The 21,070-nt window shown below is 43.1% G+C and overlaps 1 long non-coding RNA gene across 2 annotated transcripts in view; it reads right to left on the bottom strand.

The window, feature by feature from the left end:
* Positions 1-686: 686 nt before the first annotated feature.
* The window catches only part of LOC122541984, a 32,787-nt gene continuing 12,403 nt past the window's right edge, over positions 687-21,070 (bottom strand). For both annotated transcript variants that reach the window (XR_006309736.1, XR_006309735.1), the window contains exon 4: positions 687-1,183. This is a non-coding gene — a long non-coding RNA (uncharacterized LOC122541984). The remainder of the gene's footprint in view (positions 1,184-21,070) is intronic.

The following is a 21,070-nucleotide window of genomic DNA, read 5'->3' as shown; positions in this document are numbered from 1 at the left end:
CTGTCTGTTTTCTGCCTTACATCAGCTGACTTTATTGGCCGTCCTCTGATTGTTTGAGGCCCACAGCACTCTGGTTTGCTGCCAGACTCCTGCACAGTACAGCATGAAACATTCTGGCTCTGACAAGATGGAGGTATTTGGGACCCAGGCAGAGGGATATAGTGTGGCAGGGCACCTCTGCAGTTTCCTGAGATGACAATCTTTGGCCCTTGGCTGCCCTGTCACCTAGGCCAAATGAATATACACATAGCTCGAGCAAAGAAGTGAAAGGCCCTGCATATATCTAGCAAATACAAGCCATAACATCAGATAAAACATGGGCAGACTCCTGTGCCCTTCGGTCCATTGTAGAGATGATTGCTGGAACCTCTGCCACTTAATTTGACTTATTAGTATCACATGTTCCTAGGTACAGTGAAAAGTTTTGTTTTGCGTGCAATACAGGCAGATCATACCATATAGAGTGCATTAGGGTAATAGAACAGAGTGAGCAATACAATGTTATGGCTGCAGAGAAGGTGCACAAAGAAGGAGATCAACATTAAATTTAACATTTGAGAGGTCCATTTAGAAGTCTATTAATAGCGGGGAAGCAGCTGTTTTCTAATCTGTTTGTACGTGTGTTTAAGCTTTTGTACCTTCTGCCCGACAAAAGAGGTTGGAGAGATTATAACCGGGGTGGGAGGTGTCTTTGATGATGTTGACTGCCTTTCTGAGGCAGCGGAAAAGGTAGATGGAGTCAGTGGATGGAAGGTTGGCTTGAGTGATGCACTGGGCTGTATGCACAACTCTCTGTAGTTTCTTATGATCCTGGGCAGAGCAGTTGCCGTACCTCTCTGTCAGCTTACTGTTGCCTAGATCCACAGGGTCCTCACCTGGACTGAGGTGAGCAGAAGCCTGTTCTCCAGCAGTCCTCGGAGTGTCAGAAGCCTCAGCTATTACTTTCAACTATAGCTATGGGTCTATGTTAGTGCTGCATTCAGAGTGTGACCCCGAACCTACTCTAAAGCCAACATGGTGAATGGCTCTGAGCTGGTGAGGGCAGGGAGGAAGACTTTGGTGGTTCTCCTTTGAGGCTTGGGACAGTTTCTCCTCAGTGATGTGCTGTGAAGGGCTGGTGGAGCTGAACCTGGGAGCTGAGGTTGCTCTTCTTTTGTCCTGGCTTGGCACTGGAGTCTGAAGGCTGCACAGAAAAACATAAAGATTTATTAGGGTTATGAGCCACTACCCAACCCAAAGTTTCCTTAAGATTTTTGGAGCTTGACACCTAGTCGGATTAGCCACGAGGAGGCTTTCTCACCATAAAGAAATTGAGCAAATCCAGCAAAGGCTTGGCCATGGCAATCCTAGATTGGAGTAATACACTTACCAAAGGCATGGAAAATAATCTAATCCAACAACAAATGTTAGGTCTCATCTAAAAGTCAACAGAAGCTCAAAAGGTAACAGCAGTGAGTGGCAGAATCAAAGCGAAATGGGAGAAAGCCAGATTTCACCTTGAGTAAACTGCCAGATCATTGCTAGAACTGGCCCCTGGAGAGTTAGTCAGAGTGCAAACATCTTCAGCTTTCAACAAGAGTCAGCCTATGGCAGCTTGGAACATATGTAAGGTGGTTGTTACTGCAATTACACATGATGACCATGAATGCCCAGCAATACTGTCACAACTGCACACTAGACAACGTCAAATTAAAGAAGCTGCTCTTTCATAGCAGACAGCTGATTCGGAATACATAATATTACCAACTGCTCAGAATGCAGGAAAAACTATTAATTCCACAGGTCCATCACTCTCCAACAAAGGGAATGAATCAGCAACAGTTAGCATAGCATCAGTACCCACTATGTGAACGATACTCCCTGGAGATGGAACATCAGTCTGTGAATGGCCAGATACGAGATGAACATCCATTAGCAATGCACGTATGCACCTCCAGAAGACCTCTACACTTTAAAAATTATGTACGATGGTGGAGCCCAGCCAATCCATACAAATGATGAGGCTGAAACATTCACAACAAGAAGTGCTGCTTGATAGCACAGTTGATGATACCTTCCATCGCTTTGCTGATGACCAAGTGTAGATTGATGGGGCATTAATTGATCAGGCTGGATTTATCCTGCTTTGTGTGTGCAGGACATCTCTATGCAATTTTCCACATTGTCAATGTTGTAGCTGTACAGGAACAGCTTGGCTAGGGAATGGCAGGCTCTGAAGAACAAGTCTTTTAGCTCCACTGCTGGAATGTTGTCAGGCTGCTGTCCAGTGCCTTCAGCCATTTCTTGATATTATGTGGAATATCTGGCATCTGTGATGCTGAGGCTGTCTGGAGGAGGCCTAGATGGATCTTAGATTTTACACTAATGTGCAAGCCTCCTCCATCATTGAGGATGGGGATATTTGCACAGCTTTGTCCTCCAGTGAGATGGCTAATTGTTCACCACCATTCACGACTGGATGTGGCAGGACTGCAGAATCTAGGTACACTTTGTTGGTTGTGAATCACTTTGCCTTGTCTACAATGTGCTAGTTATGTTGTTTGGGATGTGGATAATCTAACTTGTAGTTTAATGATTGAGGCAGAGATCACCTCATATAGATGCAAATGTCTTTATACCTGAGACTTGGCTCACATGATTTGCAGGGCTGTTTTTTATCACTTGGGTATGTTGGAGAGGGATTTCAGCATCATTTCCCTGCAGTGGCCCCTTCCCACCGTTTACATGGCTGTAGAGGGCAGGAACATGGAAGGATCAGAGGGAGCAAGAAGCTAGTCATGAGACTGGCAAACATTATCATGGCCAGGCTGGATGCACCAGCTGAATCAATTCCCCCCAAAAAAATGCTGTGATTCATGCCCATGTTATAAAACCATTTGATCAACTCCATTGATCCTAAGTCTACAGATTATGAGGAGAAAGTGGAGAAGCTCAATGCTTACAATCTGGAATCTGGAACCAAATAAAGGAGTTTAAATATTAAATGGTCTTGTTTAGGTAAATAGAAAAATACTTCACAATAAGCTAACAGGAATAGATTAGAAGACACAAATCAGAATAAATGAAAAGCAAACTTAAGAAGCACATTTAAAAGAAATAGCAGGAAGAATTACTTGTTTCAAGGTGATAAAATGTTTGGTTTATTGATAATTGGTGGCTCAAAACTATGACACATTTCAGAAACTTTACGCATTCCAAAAAAGAATGTATTAGATTTAAAGGTGCAAGTGAAAAATATAACACTAGCTGCATCGAAACTGGGAAGAAAAACTGAACTTCAAACAAATTCTGGTATAATTTCTTATCTTGTGGATAATTTGTACTTCTCATTCAGTCTGAATGGTTATATAACCATCAAAAAAGATTGAACAGTCTGAGGCTGTTTCTTCTAGAAAGGAGAAGACTGATGGGCGAACCAATAGGAGGCTTTAAAATTATGGAAGGATTTGATAGAACTGAAAAAGACAGAACGTTTTTATTTCCTGGGAGAGTCCAAAACTGTGGATCATAAAAGTAGGGCAGATGATTACTAAAAAATCCAATGATTAATTCAGGTCATTACCCAGAATATGGAACCTGTCACCACATAGACTCATTTTTCATTAATTGACAGGATGTGGGTGCCACTGGCTATGTCAGTAGTTATTGCCTATTTCCATATTGCCTTTGAGAAGGTGTTGGTGAGCCACCTTCTTGAAATACTTCAGATCATGGGATATAGGTACACCCACAATGTTGTTAGGAAGGAAACTCCAGGATTTTGAAGCAAATACCATAGATACATTTAAGGGAAGCTAGATGAGCAAATAAGGGAGAATATGATCGGGTCACATGAAGTAGGGTTGGAGGTATTTTGTGTAATATGTTTTAATGGCGTCTACTGTTGCGAAGGGTGAAAGTGAGCACTGCCAATGCTCGAGGTCAGAGACGAAGAGTGTGGTGTTGGAAAGATTTCTGATGAAGAGCTTATGCTCAAAACATCGATTTTCCTGCTTCTTGGATGCTGCCTCACTGTTGTGTTTTTCTAGCACCATACTCTCCGACTCGTGTTCAAATTTGTTTAGAATAATCGTGAATTGAAAAGCAGTGTGGGGTCCCTTTAAATGATAAAGAGGTTGTTAAGCTTAAAGTTAAACAGAGAAGGGGTCTGTGAGCAGGTGGGGAATGGTAAAATTGAAACAGGTAACAATTGGCTTCATTACTGGATACCTTAGGTTTGTTTTGATGATGAGTTTGAATTAACTTAAATCAAACATTCAGAAATTCAAAGCCAATTGAATTTAAAAACTGATGGCGTTGACAAACTGAAACCAATCATATTACAAGAATTTGTTGTGTCAGCGGTGGTATTTAAGAAAGTGTTTTTTGAAAATCAGGAGAGAGCCAACTGTCATCTGAAGGGAGAGCCAAACCCAAGCTGCAGCAAAAGCAAGTTTGCAATCTGAGAGACAAACCTGGCTTTCAAAAAAAACTGTTAAGCTCTTTAAAAAGACCCATCCGAAGCTACCACGGTATTTCCAGCTCAAAATCCTCACAGAAAAATCATCAGAAGAAAGGTGTTTGTGACATGAGATCAGCAGAAAGAAGATTGGAGATAAAGTGGAGAAGATAGAGACTGTGTGAACTTGGAGAGATTAAGTTTTAATTTACTGCTTATTAATTGGGGTTATATAAATGGGACTTGCCTTTATTTGAACAGCATTCATTCCAATAGAATTTAGTTCAGTTAGGAAATAGTTAGTACTCAGGGGGTAACTGTCCGGTTTGTTAGTAATTCTGTTAATTTGTTCACTGTTGGACTTAGATATATAACAGATTGGGTGTAAGAGGTAAGTTATACCACTTTTCACACTTCTTTTACCAGATTATGAGGTGAGGCGATCTTTTCTAGATGTTTTGGTTTTAATTATCAGAGGGGTGTCGACTTCCACTTAGTAATACTACTTCTAAACAAGGTAGAGCAGAGGTTGTATAACTACGGTAAGCCACAGATGTACTATGTACAAATGCATTTCTCAAAATATTCACCTTTTTGTTAAAAAAAAAGTGCAGTATCATTTGCAGTTACAAGGTACGTAATATACATGGGCAATAATAAAAATTATCATTCTCAAACAAAAACTGATTGGCAATTCTAACCTGTCAACTTTCACTAATCTTTACATGTGCATTGCATACATTATCTTTAAAGCATGCAGGTCTTCTAATGGTGCACATGTGCATTGTTATTGGCAGTTCATTTGATATATTTAAATATATGTTGGGCAAGAGAGAGGCAAAAGTGGACATTACACTGAAGAGACAGTAGTGGGGGACAAATGAACTGAATAATTACTTCGCGCCAGTCTTCATGATGTGAGACATGAATAATATCCCAAAGATTCAAGAGAGTGAGGGGCCGAGCTGAGTATGGTGGTCCTCTCCAAGGAGAAGGTGCTGTAAAAATTGAATGGTCTGAAGGTGAATAAATCACCTGGACCGGAGGATTGGAAAATCACTAACGTGACACCCCTGTTTAAAAAGGGAGTAAGGCAAAAAAACGGAAAGTTACATACCAATTAGCCTAACCTTGGTCGTGGGTAAGATCCTGGAATCTACTGTGAAAGATGAGATTTCTGAATACTTGAAAATGCATGGTAAAACAGGGCAAAGTTATCAAGGGGAGGTCATACCTGACAAATCTGCTAGAATTCTTTGAGGAAGTAATGAGTATGTTAGACCAAGGAGAACCAATGGATGTTATCTATCTGGACTTCAAGGAGGCCTTTGACAAAGTGCCACACAGAAGGCTGCTGAGTAAGATAAGGGCCCATGGTGTTAGAGGCAAGGTGCTAGCATGGATAGAAGCTTGGCTGTCTGGCAGAAAGCAGACAGTTGGGATGAAAGGGTCTTTCTCAGGATGGTAGCTGGTGACAAGTGATGTTCTACAAAGCTCAGTCTTGGGACCACAACTTGTCACTTTACACATTAATGATCTAGACGAAGGAACTGAGGGCATTCTGGCTAGGTTTTCAGATTAGATTAGATTACTTACAGTGTGGAAACAGGCCCTTCGGCCCAACAAGTCCACACTGACCTTCTGAAGCGCAACCCACCCAGACCCACACCCTTACATTTATCTCTTCACCTAACACTACGGGCAATTTAGCATGGCCAATCCACCCTGACCTGCACATTTTTGGACTGTGGGAGGAAACCGGAGCACCCGAAGGAAACCCACGCAGACACAGGGAGAATGTGCAAACTCCACACAGTCAGTCGCCTGAGGCAGGAATTGAACCCGGTCTCTGGCGCTGTGAGGCAACAGTGCTAACCACTGTGCCACCATGCCGCCCTCGAATGTTACAAAGATAAGTAGAGGGACAGATAGCAGTGAGGAGGCAGGGAGGCTGCAGAATGATTTGTACAGGTTAGGAGTTGGGCAAAGAAGTGGCAGATGGAGTACAACGGGGTAAGTGTGAAGTCGTGCTCTTTGATATGAAGAATAAAGGCATGGACTCTTCTCTAAACAGGGAGAAAATTCATAAGTCTGAAGTGCAAAGAGACCAGAATTCTCTCAAAGTAAACTTGCAGATTGAGTCACTAGTTAAGAAGGTAAATGCAATGATGGCATTTATTTTGAGACGACTTGAATATAAAAGCAAAGATGTACTTCTGAGGCTCTATAAGGCTCTGGTCAGAAGGTCACCACTCAGCTCCAATTTCCAGGGACAAAAGTCCCAGCCTACTCAGTCTCTCTCTCTATAACTCAAGCCCTCCAGCCTGGCAACATCCTTGTAAATCTTTTCTGCACCCTCTCAAGTTTAAGGACATCCCTCTGAGAAAATGGTGATTGGAATTGTACACAGTATTCCAAAAGTGGCCTCATCAATGTCCTGTACAGCCACATGACATTCCAACTCTGATATGCAGCATTCTGACCAATGAGGGCAAGGGTGCCAAAAGCATTCTTCACCACTGTCTCCACTTCCAAGAAACTATGCACCTGCACCACTAGGTCTCTTTGCAACAGGTCCTATCATTAACTGTATAAGTCCTGTCCTGGTTTACCTGATCAAAATATAACACCTCACATTTGTCTAAATTAAAACTCCATCTGCCACTCCTTGGCTCATTGGCTCACCTAACCAAGGTCTTATCGCACTCTGAGATAATTTTCTTCTCTGTCCACTACACCACCTATTTCTGATTTCAGTCGATTTTTCAAAGTAGTTTGGGTGCAACATCATATCTTTTTGAAACAGATTATTTTCCATGCCTTAAGTGACTCTAGGATTGCCATGGTCAAGTCTGTGCTGCATTTGCTTGATTTATTTTTGATTCATTAAGTGATTTTCATTGTCACCCAAGACTTTTAATTTGATTAGGATTCACGTGGAGATGATGTATGGTGTTGAATTCCCTAATTATTTTTGAACTGCTTGACATTTTCACTTGTACTGAGGTGCATTATTGCTCATTACAATGTCCAGAATGTAATAATGCCTGAAGTACACTTTCAGTCATTCTGTAACATCACCGTAATCATTGATGTCAGCTAGTGTGCCTACCTTTAGTTAGAATAGAAGCCGATAGTGACAAAAAAAAATTAGTATTTGTGAGATTGAGGAGATCTTCACCAAACTTCATCCATATTCTCTGTGGGACATCATGAAACGTGAGCAGCTCTTCAGCTTGCTTATCTTGCATGTGATCTGGTCCTTCATTTAGGCAGTTCAGCACTCCTCATGTCTTCCTCACATTAGACTCGATTCATTGATGGTTTACATGGATGCATCCATTTTCTCATGTCCTTCAGGAAAATTATTTTATACAAGATGTGATTTTGGGCTATCACAACATTCTGTCTGACCAATACTCGTTTATAGCAAGTGTCTTTGATGGTTTCAGTCCAACATTTCATCACCACTTCCTGAATCACTTGGAGTATTGCATTTTGTACTATTTGCTTGATTTGAGCAAGGCACTGTCTTTCAGATTCCATGTCTTTGCTGGGTTAATGGCTTCCAGAGGAAGTTGAGTGTTGATTCATATGGAATGTGGAAGATTTCACACACTATCTTGACAGCTTCAACATTTTTCACAGACAGTACTGCTCTCGACAATATGTCTGCTATGTTAATTTGCTTCCCTTGTTTTTACATCATGTCTAAATGATATCACTATAAATGAAGTCCATGTTCAAATGCAACAAGATCTGGATAATATCCATGCTTGGGCTGACAAGTGGCAAGTAATATTCACGCTACACAAATGGTCAGGCAATGAATATCATCAATAGGAGACAATCTAACCACTACCCATTGACATCCAATGGTGTTACCATGACTGAATCAACTCCTTGGGGATTATCAATGACCTGAAACTCAACTGGAGTCACCACATAAACACACTGACTACAAGAACAGGTCAGAGGCTAGGAATACTGCAGCAAGTAACTCAACTCCTGTCTTCCCAAAGCCTGTCCACCATCGACAAAGCACAAGTTGGGAGTGTGATGGAATACTCCCCACTTGTCTGGATGAGTGCAGCTCCAACAATACTCAAGAAGCTTGACATCATCCAGGACAAAACCGCCCATTTGATTGGCACTACATTCACAAACATCCATTACCTCTACCACCAACACTCAGTAGTAGTGGTGTATACTATCTTCAAGGTGCACTGCAGAAATTCACCAAAGATCGTCAGACAGCACCTTCTAAACCCACAACCACTTCCATCTAGAAGAACAAGGGCAACAGATACATGGGAACACCACCACCTTCAAGTTCCCCTCCAAGCTACTCACTATCCTTCACTGTCACGGAGTCAAAATCCTGGAATTCCCTCCCCTGTGTCATTGTGGGTCAACCCACAGCAGATGAACTGTAGCTAGACTCTAAGAAGGCAGCTCACCACCATGTTCTCAAGGCTAACTAGGGATGGACAATAAATGCTGGCTAATCAGTGAAGTCCACATCCCACAATATTAATTTTGAAAAGGTACATTCTTGGCAGAAACTTCTGACAAGTTTCTGATAAAAATAATTTGAGCAAGATGCTTTGAAGTGGCTTGAAGTCTCTGCTGTCACTTTGTCTCTCCCAAACAGGTACCGAATAAAATGCTCAAAAGTAAAGGCAATAGCCAGTCTCCCTTTCTTGATCTCATTGTATCATCATTTTGTTTGCATTAGCTCCCTGCATGCAAATGTAACTCATTGCCCCTGCTGTATGAGCACTGCTCCAAGACTTGCTTCACTAGCATCACAAATGCCAGGTGCCTCCTTCATTGATATTACATGACTGGCAGTTACCATCACTCATTATTTGAGTCTCATGAAAGCTGCTTTGTTTTCTGCTGCCCAACACTGCTGCAAATCCTTTGCAGTGAGCTTGAATAGAGGTTGACAATTTTTTTTTGCTACATTGTTTACAAAGCCAACAAAGTTGTGCAACATGTTCACATCTGTTGATTGATGCATCTCTGCTCCAACTCTCACCTTGTCAGGGTGCAGGTGAAGTCCCTTTGCTGTCGGTACATGACCAACGTATGCAACTGCAGGCATTTTTAATTGAATCTTTTTCCAGTTCAGGTTCATCTAGTGATCTCTCCCTAGGATCCAATACTTGACTATGATGGCTTCTTCTATCATACCTCCACATCCATAAATGAACAAATAGTCCACAATAACGTCAACTCTGGGAATTCACTGACTATCTTGCACTGTCTGTGTTGATACCTTTGCGGAGCACTGATTATACCTCATGGCATACTCAACCATTTGTAACTCCTGAATGACATCCAGAACGTGGTTAGAAAATTGCTGCTTTCATCCAGCTTCATTTGTCAGTAACCATCCTTCATAGTGGGGCTACTAAAGGCTTTTACCTTGGCAGGTTGTTAAGAAATGTCTTCAATGGTTAGCATGCAGTAATGAGATCTCTTCAAAGCTTTGGATTGATGCATACTCTCAGTTTTCCAAGCTTTTTCCCACTATGTTGCTAATCTGATACGTAAAAGTTGTTACTTTCTTGATTCCTGCCTTTTTTTCCAGCTCCTCAATCATGTCTTTCAGGCTGGAATTGAGGGCAACAGGAAATCTCCTTGACAGACACCCAGTTGGTCTCATGCTGTTATCCCCTTTATTCACCAGGAAGACATTTAACTTTGTAATCATATAGGAGATGTTCATCAGTCAACGATTTTTAGGTCTATGGAACAGTATTCTGGCATGTGTAAGGTCACCAGCCCAAGCTTTTCAACTTGCTTCAGCAGAGCTAAGTGAATTTTGCTTAATGTCTACTCACTGGAACTGCAGACATTCATTCTTCCCAGTGTTTTGATCCCTCAGCTTCTTTTATCCTCTAGGGATGATGATGGTTCCATTACATAGCTTCAATCTTACCTTGAGGGGCTTCTGTTGTGGGCGGCACGGTGGCACAGTGGTTAGCACTGCTGCCTCGCAGCGCCAGAGACCCGGGTTCAATTCCCGATTCAGGCGACTGACTGTGTGGAGTTTGCACGTTCTCCCCGTGTCTGCGTGGGTTTCCTCCGGGTGCTCCGGTTTCCTCCCACAGTCCAAAGATGTGCAGGTTAGGTGAATTGGCCATACTAAATTGCCCCTAGTGTTAGGTAAGGGGTAAATGTAGGGGTATGGGTGGGTTTCGCTTCGGCGGGTCGGTGTGGACTTGTTGGGCCGAAGGGCCTGTTTCCACACTGTAATCTAATCTAATCTAATCTGTTTTGGGTCACTGTCTGGACTCACTTTGTACAGGTGCGTGAAGTGTTTATCTGATACTTCCCATTCACTTGATGACCTCCTCTCTGTCGTCAAAATTCCAACAGTTGCAACTCATTTATTACCTTTAGACCTGACAATCTTGTGTAGTATATAGTGATTTGTCAGAATCATCATCTAACGTTTCTCCACAGCCAGCTTTCTAGGCTTGCTTTGCATTTTTATAGCCAAATACAAGTACAAAGTAACTCAATTTCTTTTAGTCAGAGCATTGCTTTCCCCAAGTTCGATATGCCTTCTTTTATGTAAATGTATATTCAATACAATGGCCTTTTGCTGGAATTTTTCCAAATAAAGGTTAAAAAAATTAAAGAACTGTGGATTCTGAAAATCAGAAACATAAACAGAAAACCTCAGCTGGTCTGGCAGCATCTGTGGAGAGAAATCAGAGTTAATGTTTCGAGTTCAGTGACCCTTCTTTAGAACTGTTGTTGAAGGTCAAGGTTAAGTCACTGTTATCTTATCAGATAATAGGTCTGCTCTCCCATTACAGAGTTTAACCTGTGGGTCACCACTTCTCAGGGAAGAGGAAGAGATTGAGAGGGTGAATCCTAATTTCTTCATGGTAACATTAGCTGGCGGGGGAAGTTGAACCCACAATGTTGGTGTCACTCTGCATCACAAACTAGTTATCCAGCCAACTTACCTCCATTTTCCTGAAACCATTTCTTAGTAAAGTGCTCAAACTGTCCTCAAAGCCTTCAATATGTATCCAGACTGGCTTTTCTGCTCCTGCTAGGATGTAATAAAATTTGCAGTAATCTTTCTTCAGCAAGGATAATAGAATTGGAGAAAGTGAGGACTGCAGATGCTGGAGATCAGAGTCAAAAAGTGTGGCACTGGAAAAGCTCAGCCGGTCAGGCAGCATCTGAGGAGCAGGAGAGTTGACATTTTGAGTATAAGCTCTTTATCAGGAATGTGCTGAATAATAGAATTGTCCACTTATCCATTCAGGCTATTCAATTCTGTAGCTTCCTTATAGTTTTGCCACTAAGGAATCCCAGTTGTGTCTCACATCACATTTCATTTCCATAGCATTAGAGACTGGAAAATGCACTGCCACTCTGACTCATCAAACACTTCAAAATTGCAGACTTCTACATAGAACATAGAAGAATACAGCGCAGTACAGGCCCTTCGGCCCTCGATGTTGCACCGATCCAAGCCCACCTAATCTACACTAGCCCCCTAACCTACACTAGCCCACTATCCTCCATATGCCTATCCAATGCCCGCTTAAATGCCCATAATGAGGGAGAGTCCACCACTGCTACTGGCAGGGCATTCCATGAACTTCTGTTCTAATTCGTCCTTGTGTTGTTTTTTTTTTACAGTAGCTGGCTCTCTTATAGCTTTGAAAATCAACAAATTTCAGCTGAACACTTTCAATATTGTGTTCATGTCATGCGTTTTAATGTTCCAGCGGAGGTCACAAGATAGCAGGCTACAATTGTACAATGTAAAAATGCATTTCTCCAAATAGAAGGAGGATACTTGATTCCCACTTTCCTTTATTCCCTGAGAGACCAGCGATGGAGAACCCACAATCCACCAGGGTAGAGGATTCCAAGATTCACAATCCTCTGAACGAAGTAATTTCTCCTCACCTCAGTTCTAAATGATCGGTTCCTTATCCCAAGACAATGTCCACATGTTTTAGATTTCCCAACCTGCAGAAACAATTCTCAGTGTCTACCTTGTCAAACCCCTTCAGCATCTTGTATGCTTCTAATTCTTCTAAACTTCAATGACGTGGACCTATTTAATTGGACAACCCCCTCATTCCAGGGAGCAATCTTCACTGACCTTTGCTGCAAGTACATCTTTCCTTAAACTGGATGACCAAAACTATATGTTGTTTCCAAGATGTTCTCTCAACAAACACCTGGGCAATTATAGCAAAGCTCCTTTATTCCTGTACTTGAATTAAAAAAAAAGTCACTGTTAGATGTGGGTGGGCCAACATATATTTCCCATCCCTCATTGCCCTAAGATTGACAGAACTAAGTGGCTTGCTTGGCCATTGTAGAGGGCTGGTGAGAGTCAATCACATTGTTGTGGTCTGGAGTCATATGTAGACCAGGAATCTGGTTTTAAGTCTTTGGATGATGCACTGGGGTAAACTTTTGAAGTAATTGGGAAATTAGTGAGGAGGCTACATCATGCTCAATGGGTTACACTCATTACACATCGAGCAACTCAAAACTAGGCATCCAGAGAATGCGCAGCGGCAGCTGAATTAAATTCAACAGCAATCTCTAACCTTCATCATCTGAAATATTCCCCACTCTAGCATTATCATCAAGCCAGGGCATCAACATGGTTTGATTAACAGTGCATTGCAACATGCCAGGAGCTGCAAAAGGCAGTTAAAAACAGATGATGGGACATCTCAGGACTATTTGCATACTGAGAGAAAGTGAGGGCTGCAGATGCTGGAGATCAGAGCTGAAAATGTGTTGCTGGAAAAGCGCAGCAGGTCAGGAGTCCAAGGACCTTCCCCTGCAACTGCAAGAAATGCAAAACTTGCGCCCACACCTCCCCCCTTACTTCCCTCCAAGGCCCCAAGGGACACTTCCATATCCGCCACAAATTCACCTGCACCTCCACCCACATCATCTATTGCATCCGCTGCACCCGATGTGGCCTCCTCTATACTGGGGAGACAGGCTGCCTACTTGCGGAACGTTTCAGAGAACACCTCTGGGACACCCGGACCAACCAACCCAACCACTCCGTAGCCCAACACTTTAACTCCTCCTCCCACTCCACCAAGGATATGCAGGTCCTTGGACTCCTCCATCGCCAGACCATGGCAACATGACGGTTGGAGGAAGAGCACCTCATCTTCTGCCTGGGAACCCTCCAACCACAGGGGATGAACTCAGACTTCTCCAGTTTCCTCATTTCCCCTCCCCCCACCTTGTCTCAGTCAAATCCCTCAAACTCAGCACCGCCTTCCTAACCTGCAATCATCTTCCTGACCCCTCCTCCCCCACCCCACTCCGGCCTATCACCCTCACCTTGACCTCCCTCCACCTATCGCATTTCCAAAGCCCCTCCCCCAAGGTCCCTCCTCCCTACCTTTTATCTTAGCCTGCTGGACACACTTTCCTCATTCCTGAAGAAGGGCTTATGCCCGAAACGTCGATTCTCCTGTTCCTTGGATGCTGCCTGACCTGCTGCGCTTTTCCAGCAACACATTTTCAGCTATTTGCATACTGAGCAAGCGAAGCAGTATGTGAAGGACATAGCTTAGCAGCCTCATGGCCAACAGATCTAAGCAAAGTTTGCAGTCTTCCCACATCTTGTTGGACATGTAATTGGCTAATTAAATAACTGGCAGAAGGAACTCCACAAATATCCTCAGCCTCAATGATGGGGAAGCTGAGTAGCTAGATATATTTGGCAAGGCAGAAGCAGTAGTGACAATCTACAGTCTGGCCTTCTGGCAGGTCGCTGTAATTAGCTCACTCGGCCATTTCAGATGGAAGTTAAGAGTTTACCAATTTGCCATGCATCTGGAGTCACATGTAGGCCAGACCAGGTAAGGGCAGCAGGTTTCCTTCCTTAAAAGATATCAATGAGATAGATAGGCTTTTTTAAACAATTGGCAATGATTTCATTGTTATCATTACTAGGACTCACTCTTTAATTCCAGATTTATCAACTAATTGCGTTGAAATTTCACAGGCTGGCGTGGTGGAATTTGAACCTACGCTCTTACAACATCAACCTGAGCCTCCAACAACATTACCACTATGCCACTCCCCCTCTGAAATTCCTGCAAATTCTCCACAAACCGCGTGCCATCCTGACTGGAAATATGTTGCCGTTGTTCAGCTGTTGCCCTCTCAGGTGTACTATGGGTGTACCAACACCACATAGTACTGCAGCAGTTCAAGCCTGTGGCTCATCACCACATTCTGAAACCTGATTAGGGATGAGCAATAAGTGCTGGCCCAGCCAGCAATCCTTACATTGCAGGAACCAACACAGAAAAAGTGGTTGTCATGGTGGTTGTGACCTTCAGTCAGGTGAGGTTGAAGAGTTTACTATCACTGTAACATCTGACAAAAGGAGCAAGTTGCAGCAATGTTGCAAAAATGATCAATTATACATCCCTGGTTTAAAAGGAAGGATGTCTGTGATGGAACCATTGCATAGTACAGCTATTGCATACTGTCTTGTGGAGATGAATGATATTTGTGAATTTGGGACAGTTTACTTGAGGAAGGTGTGCGGTGTGAGTCATGTGAGTTCAGAGACTTAGCTGACCAATTATGGAGCAAATACGGAGCTCAGTGGTTAGCACTTCAGTCTCACAGCACCAGGGACCCATGTTCGATTCATCCATGGGCAACTATCTGGGTGGAGTTTGCACATTCTCCCCATCTTGGCATGGGATTCCTCCGACTGTCCAAAGATGTTCGAGAGTGTGATGATGGGAATTCAGAGGTATTTTGTTCCTTTTAGAGTGAAGGGTAAGGCTGGTAAGATTAAGGAACATGGATGAATAAAGATACTCAGGTTCTAGTCAAGAGAAAAAGAGAATCTTATTTTAGATATAAACAACTTGGTTCAATTGAATCTCTTAATCAATATAAAGAGTGTATGTGCATTCTTAGGAGAGAAATCAGGAAGGCAAAAAGGGGATATGAGATAGCATTGGCAGATAAGGTTAAGGATAATCCAAAGAAATTTTACGAATACATTAAGAGCAAGATGTAACTAGAGAGTGGGTAGAGCTTCTTAAAGATGAAGGAGATCATCTTAGTGTTGAACCCCAGGAGGTGGGAGTGATACCAAGTGAATATACATAAATGATTTGGAGGAAGGGATTGATGGTCTGATTAGCAAATTTGCAGATGACACTAAGATTGGTGGAGAAGCAGATAATGAAGGGGACTGTCAGAGAATGCAGGAGAATGTAGATAGATTGGAGAGTTGGGCAGAAAAATGACGGGATGAAGTTCAATCTAGACAAATGCGAGATGATGCGTTTTGGAAGATCCAATTCAAGAGCAAACTATAAGGTAAATGGAATAGCCCTGGGAAAAATTGATGTACAGAGAGATCTGGCTGTTCCATTGTACCCTAATTGTGGCCATGCAGGTCAATAGAGTGGTCAAGAAGGCATGCGGTATGCTTTCATTCATCAGACAGAATATTGAGTACAAGAGTTGGCAGGTCATGTTACAGTTGTGTAAGCCTTTGGTTAGGCCACATTTGGAATACTGTGCTCAGTTCTTGTTGCCACAATACCAAAAGAATGTGGATGCTTTGGAGAGAGTGCAGAGGAGGTTTACCAGGATTTGCCTGGAATGGAGGCCATTAGCTATGAAGACGGGTTGAGTAGGTTCCGATTATTTTCATTTGAAAGATGAGGTTGAGGGGGGACCTGATTGAGGTCTACAAAATCATGAGAAGTTTAGACAGGGTGGATAGCAAGGAGCTTTTTCCCCAGAGTGGGGGACTCAATTACGAGGGGTCACAAGTTCAAGGTGAGAGTGGAAAGGTTTAAGGGAGGTATGCATGGAAAATTCCTTACGCAAAGGGTCGTGGGTGCCTGGAATGCATTGCCAGCGGAGGCGGTAGAGATGGGCATGATAGTGTCATTTAAGATGTATCGAGTGCCGAAGGGCCTGTTCTGCGCTGAGACAGATACTTGAATGAGCAGAGGGTTACAGATCTTTAGAAAATAGGCGACAGGTTTAGAGAGAGGACCTGGATCGGCCAGGCTAGGAGGGTCAAAAGGCCCGTTCCTGTGCTGTAATTTTTTTTCCTCTTTTCATTTTGCATCAGCTTTTACTGTGGAGAAAGAAATGGAGTCTAGAGAATGCAGAGAATTAAACTTTAATGTTTTAACTTTGATGGGTTCAGAAAAGATTTACAAGGATGTTGTCAGGGTTGGAGGATTTGAGCTATAGGAAGAGGTTGAATTGGCGAGGGCTGTTTTTCCTGGAGTGTCGGAGGCTGATGGGTGACCTTATATAGAAGTTTATAAAATCATTAGGGGCATGGATAGGGTAAATAGACAAGGAGTTTTCCATGGGGTGAGGGAGACCAGGACTAGAGGGCATTGGTTTAGGGTGAGAGCAGAAAGATATAAAAGAGACCTAAGGGGCAACTTTTCCACGCTAAAAGTGGTACATGGGTGGAATGGGCTGCCAGAGGAAGTGATGGAACTGGTACAATTACAACATTTAAAAGGCATATGGATGGGTATATGAAAAGGAAGGGTTTGGAGGGATATGGGCTGGATGCTGGCAGGTGGGACTCGATTGGGTTGGGATATCTGGTTGGCATGGATGAGTTGGACCGAAGGGTCTGTTTCAGTGCTACACATCTCTATGACTCTCAGAGGAAGTTTGGGAGATGGATAATTCTCCGGGACCTGATCTGATGTGTCCCAGAAAGTTATGAGAAGTAAGAGAGGAAACTACGAGACCTCTTGCAGAAATATTTTGCATCATCTATAACTATAGGTGAGGTGCTTATGTTGTACTTTTGTTTCAGAAAGGTTGTAAGGAGAAACCAGGGAACTATAGACTTGTGAGTGTGTCTTCAGTTGTGGGTAAATTGTTGAAGGTGATTATAAAAGATACGATTTATGGACATTTGGAGAGGCAAAGGTTGATTAAGGATAGTCAATATGGTTTTGTGCAAGGAAAATCATGTCTCACAGACTTGATTGAGTTTTTTTGAGGAAGCTGCCAAAAAGATTAATGATGGCAGAGCAGCAGACATTGTTTATTTGGATTTTAATAAAGCCTTTGACAAGGTTCCATATGGTAGTCTAATTAGTAAAGTTAGGTCACATGGGATTCAGGGTGAGCTTGCCAATTGGATACACAATTGGATTAATGGCAGGAGACAGCGGGTAATGGTGGAGGGTTGCTTTTTGGACTGGAGGCCTATGACCAGCGGTGTTCCACAGGGATCAGTTCTGGGTCCTCTTCTGTTTGTTATTTATATAAATAATTTGGATGAGAATATAGAAGGCATGGTTAGTAAATTTATGGAAGACACCAAAATTGGTGGCATTGTGGACAGTAAAGAAGGCTTTCTAAGATCACAAAAGGATCTTGATCAAATGGGTCAATGGGCTGAAAAATGTCAGATGGAGTTCAATCTGGATAAATGTGCAGTATTGCATTTTGGTACAACAAACAAGAATAGGGCTTATAAAATTAATGGTAGGGCCTTGGGTAGTGTTCTTGAACAGAGGGACCGAGTGGTGCAGGTCTATAATTCCTTGAAGTTTGCATGACGTATAGACAGGCTGGTGAAAAAGGCGTTTGGCATGCTTGCCTTCATTGCTCAGTCCTTTGAGTATAGGAGTTTGGGACGTCATCTTCAGGTTGTACAGGACATTAGATTAGATTACTTATAGTGTGGAAACAGGCCCTTCGGCCCAACAAGTCCACACCGCCATGTCGAAGCACAACCCACCCATACCCCTACATTTTACCTCTTACCTAACACTACGGGCAATTTAGCATGGCCAATTCACCTGACCTGCACATCTTACCAGGATGTTGCTGGGTATGGAAGGTTTGAATTATAAAGAAAGGCTGGATTGGCTGGGACGTTTTTCATTGGAGCATAGGAAGTCCAGAGCGAACTAATAGAAGTTTATAAAATAATGAGAGGTATAGATAGTGTTAATGGTAGTTGTCTTTTCCCTAGGATGGGGGGATTTCAAGACTGGGGGCTTTTAAGGTGAGAGGAGAGAGATTTAAAAAAAACATAAAAGGCATTTTCTTTGTACAGAAGGTGTTTTGCATGTGGAATGAACTTCCTGAAAAAGTGGTGGCTGCGGGTACAATTACAAAATTTAAAAGACATTTGGATAGATACATGAATAGGAAAGGTTTGGAGGGAAATGGGACAGGAGCAGGCAGATGGGACTAGTTTAGTTCAGGATTATGTTCGGCATGGATTGGTTGGACCAAAGGGTCTGTTTCCATGCTATATGACTCTATGACTCTGTGTGCAGGTTAGGTGGATTGGCTTTGCTAAATTGCCCATTGTGTCTAGGTTTGTGCAGGCGAGGTAGGTTAGCCATGGGAAATTCAGGGTGACAGAGATAGGGTAGGGAGGTGGGTCTGGACGGGATGCTCTTTGGAGGGATGGTGTGGACTCGATGGGCTAAATGGTCTGCTTCCAAACTGTAGGGATTCTGTTGTATGTTACTGGACTAGTAATCCCAAGGTCCTGGCTAATAGTGTGGGAATTAGGTCAAATCTTACCATAGAGCCGGTGGAATTTAAATACAACTAATAAATCTACAACATAAAGTTAATGTCAGTAATAGTGACCACAAAACCACTGACTGTCATAAAAAACAACCTGGTTCACTAATACGACTTCATGGACGTAAATCTGCCATCTGACCCAGTGCATGTTACTCCAGACCCATGGTGATGGTTAATGGCCCTCTGAACTGGCAAGGAGAGAAAATCATTTCAAGTGCAAAGTAAGGACAGAAATTTAAAAACAACTCGATCTAATTCTCTGCAGCCTGCACCCTGAATTGGCACCAAGTCCGTCTGCTGCTGACCTGGCCATCAATGTCTCCATTTCATAATTCTCCTCCTCCTGTTCTCAAATCCAGTCTCACCCCTCCACATCTCATTAAACTTCTCCAGCTCTATGCCCATCTAAGACCCTGCACTGCACTAACTTAGGCATCTTTTGCAACACTGATTTCAAACTGCCCCACCACAAAAATCCTCCAATCAGCTGAGCAAACTCTGAACTCTGGAATTCTCTGCCCTAAAACCTCTTAATTTCTCTTTTCATCACCTTCCTTCTTTAAGGTTTACCAAAAAATCTACCGCACTGATTATTTTTTCTACTGCCCCTTTGGTTTTTGTCTGATTTCGCTTTCGAGAAGCATCTTGGAAGATTTCACTATATTAGGTATTATATAAATGCTATTTGCTGTCGTTTCACCCCATTGCAAACACTTTGAAAAACAACATGAGATTTTTGAACAAAGCTCCACAGGAAACAACTCATTAGCTTGAGGCTCCAGTGCTTTAAAGACCAGTACGACCACAGAGCATCAGTCACACTGTACATCACAGGAATAGGTTCTTCGGCCTACGATGTTGTGCCAAATATGACGTCAAATTAAACTAATCCCACTGTCTGCCAGTGGTCCATATCTTTCCATTCCTTGCATTTTCATGCACTTATCTAAAAGTCCCTTAAAAGACCCCTATCGTATCTGCCTCCACCACCACCCAGGCAGTGTGTACCAGATTCCTACTATTCTCTGTGTAAAAGACATGCGCCTCACATCTCCTTTGAACTTCCCCCTCTCATCTTAAATGCCCGTGTTGATTCGGTCGCTCGAGATAGAAATGGAAAGGTCGAGGAAGGGAGGGAGGAGTCTGAGACGGTCCAGGTGAATTTGAGGTCGGGGTGGAAGGTGTTGGTAAAGTGGATGAACTGTTCAATCTCCTCGTGGGAGCACGTCTGGCGATGGAGGAGTCCAAGGACCTGCATGTCCTCGGTGGAGTGGGAGGGGAGCGCCTCTTCTTCCGCCTAGGAATCCTCCAACCACAAAGGATGAACTCAGATTTCTCCAGTTTCCTTATTTCCCCTCCCCACCTTTGTCTCAGTCCCAACCCTCGAACTCAGCACCACCTTCCGAACCTGCAATCTTCTTCCTGACCTCTCCGCCCCATCACCCACTCCGGCCTATCACCCTCACCTTATCACTCTCACCTTAACCTCTTTCCACCTATCGCATTTCCCCGCCCCTCCAACCGCCACCAGGACAGAACCCCACTGGTCCCCACCTACCACCCCACCAACCTCCCTATACAGCGTATCATCCGTCGTCATTTCCGCCACCTCCATCCGCTGTGATAAGGCCCACTGGTCCCACATCTTCCATATCTTTAAATCAGGGCAGTATAAACATCCGAAGGTCGGTCTTAACTCTGCAGAGCCAGCTGTGAGTATTTGAAACTTTTTCATATCTTGACCACAAACAGACATGAATTGCACATTAGATTTGCCAAAAGCGAATTTTGTTCAAGATCACATAGAATCATAGAGTCATAGAGATACACAGCATGGAAACAGACACTTCGGTCCAACCTGTCCATGCCGACCCAGATATCCCAACCCAATCTAGTCACGCCTGCCAGCACCCGGCCCATTTCCCTCCAAACCCTTTCCATTCATTTGCCCATCAAAATGCCTCTTAAATGTTGCAATTGTACCGGCCTCCACCACATCCTCTGGCAGCTCATTCCATACACGTACCA

Source organism: Chiloscyllium plagiosum, chromosome 39 (assembly GCF_004010195.1).
Source record: "Chiloscyllium plagiosum isolate BGI_BamShark_2017 chromosome 39, ASM401019v2, whole genome shotgun sequence".
NCBI lineage: Eukaryota > Metazoa > Chordata > Chondrichthyes > Orectolobiformes > Hemiscylliidae > Chiloscyllium > Chiloscyllium plagiosum.
The sequence above is the reverse complement of the archived record's forward strand: the minus strand, read 5'-3'. Positions and strand labels throughout refer to the sequence as shown.